The sequence below is a fragment of the Cebus imitator genome, unplaced genomic scaffold (genome assembly GCF_001604975.1).
Source record: "Cebus imitator isolate Cc_AM_T3 unplaced genomic scaffold, Cebus_imitator-1.0 Scaffold328, whole genome shotgun sequence".
Lineage (NCBI taxonomy): Eukaryota > Metazoa > Chordata > Mammalia > Primates > Cebidae > Cebus > Cebus imitator.
Window position 1 is genome coordinate 1,837,770 of NW_016107643.1, and position 2,440 is coordinate 1,840,209.

The 2,440-nt window shown below is 46.8% G+C and overlaps 1 protein-coding gene across 1 annotated transcript in view; it reads right to left on the bottom strand.

Annotated features, from left to right (window-relative positions):
* Positions 1-1,400: 1,400 nt before the first annotated feature.
* The window catches only part of LOC119467754 (serine/arginine-rich splicing factor SR45-like), a 2,621-nt gene continuing 1,581 nt past the window's right edge, over positions 1,401-2,440 (bottom strand). Inside the window, exon 3 of the mRNA XM_037730048.1 lies at positions 1,401-1,821. The gene's annotated coding sequence lies outside the window, so the exon portion shown is untranslated. The remainder of the gene's footprint in view (positions 1,822-2,440) is intronic.

Consider the following 2,440-nt stretch of genomic DNA (forward strand, 5'->3'; position numbering starts at 1 on the left):
AAGTGATTCTCCTGCCTCAGCTTCCCGAGTAGCTGGGATTACAGGCACGCACCACCACGCCCAGCTAAATTTTGTATTTTTTAGTAGAGATGGGGTTTCACCATGTTAGCCGGGATGGCCTCGATCTCTTGACCTCGTGATTTGCCCACCTCGGCCTCCCCAAGTGCTGGTATTACAGATGTGAGCCACTGCACCCTGCTGTACACCTGGCTAATATTAAATTTTTTTTTTTGTAGAGATGGAGTCTTGCTATGTTGCTGATCTTGAACTTCTGGCCTGAAGTGATCCTCTTGCCTTGGCATCCCAAAGTGCTGGGATTACAGGCATGAGTCAGCAGACCCAGCCTCTTTGCGGGTTTTTTTTTTCTAGAGGGAGTCTGGCTCTGTCACTCAGGCTGGAGTGCAGTGGTGCCATCTTGGCTCACTGCACCCTCTGCCTCCTGGGTTCAAGTAATTTTCCTGCCTCAGCCTCCCGACTAATTAGGATTACAGGTGCCCGCCACTATGCCTGGCTAACTTTTATATTTTTAGTAGAGATGGGATTTCATCATGTTGGCCAGGCTGGTCTTGAACTGATGACTTCAAGTGATCCACCCACCTCAGCATCCCAGAGTGTTGGGATTATACGCATGAGCCACCACACCTTGGCGGCATTTGCATTTTTGATTTAGGATTATAAACATCCTGCCTAGCTGCCCTTAGTATGTAGTTTACCTGTTATTTTAGATTATTTATTTATTTATTTAAAGATGGGGTTTCACCATGATGGCCAGGCTGGTCTTGAACTCCTGACCTCAGGTGATCCACCCACCTCAGCCTCCCAAAGTGCCAGGATTACAGGCGTGAGTCACCGTGCCCGGCTTTATTTATTTTTAAAGATGGGATTGTTTTAGATTATTTTAATAAGAGCCACAGACTTGCAGCCAGTTCACAAGTATACTAGAGAGTGAAGACTCATATGTACTTGAGAGAAAAAAACCTTTCAGTAATTTATTGGAGTTTCACTGAATCTATGCTTTTTTTTTTTTTGACAGTCTCACTCTGTCACACAGGCTGGAATGCTCATGGTTCACTGTGACCTCAACCTCTTGGGTTCATGGGAGCCTCCTGCCTCAGTCTCCCCAGTAGCTGGAACCACAGATGTGCACCACCATACCCAGCTAATTTTTAAATTTTAAATTTATTATTATTTTTTGAGATTGAGTCTCACTTTGTTGTCCAGGCTGAGTGCAGTGGTGCAATCGTGGCTCACTGCAACCTCTGACTCCCGAGTTCAATCTATTCTCCTGCCTCAGCCTCCGGAGTAACTGGGATTACAGGTGTGTGCCACCACACCCAGCTAATTTTTGTATTTTTAGTAGAGACAGGGTTTCACCATGTTGGTCAGGCTAGTCTCGAACTCCTGACTTCCAGTGATCCGCCCTCTTCAGCCTTCCAAAGTGCTGGGATCACAGGTGTGAGCCACTGCGCCTGGACTAATTTTTAAATTTTTTTGTAGAAGTGGGGGTTTCTCTCCGTTTTCCAGGCTGCTTTCCAACTTCTGGTGTGCCTTCTTTTGGTTATCATAAGGTTGGCAGTAGCTGAATTTCTTAGCAGTCCAGGCTCTGTCATTCTTTAGGCTTTGTGCTTCTGGATAAGCTGCCTCATCATCCAAATGTTACTGGAAGGACTAAGTGAGATATAAAGACAGTGGGTAAACTGTAAAAATACTACTGTTTCAAGTGTTTTGATGTTGGAGTTCATCTTGCAAGCCAAGGGATGATGAAGATGATACTTTGATTCTTCAGGAATGATGAGCACTCACAGACTTGGATGGAAGCTCCTTCAGGTCAAGGAGTATCATTTTTTGGGGGGTGGGGAGAGGAGGCAGAAAGAGAGGCAATGTCAGGCACTGAGATTTAGAAGAGTAGCTACAGCTGTTCTTGGTTCTTGAGATCCATCTGGGTTGGCTTCCTGCAGGTGCTGGAATTTCCAGAGCTAGTCCTACAGTGAGGGGAGCTAACATGGAGTGGGCATGGGAATTCTTTTCAACAAACACAAGTGAAGCTTAACCTTTTTGTTCAGCCCGGTACAACCAATCATACGGGAGAGGGGAAGAAAATAAGGGTCACTGCCCGAGGGGCATTACAGTCTCCCCGCGGAGCACTCCTTTTTACTGCAATCTCCACCTCCCGCGTTGAAGAGATTCTCTTGCCTCAGACTCCTAAGTAGCTGGGATTACAGGCATGTGCCACCACGCCCGGCTAATAGGGAGGCACTTTTAATTAGCCCACAGTCCTTAAACTCGATGGAGTGAGGAAGTGACCCGGGAGTACAGAACAGGGTGGGATCTTTCCGGGTTTGGGCAGCCTTTGGTAGTGGGGATGCTTGGAAAGGTCAGGGTCTCAGGCCTTGAGATGACCAAGTTTTCTCTCCAAAAGAGAAGGGCAGACGATGCTAAA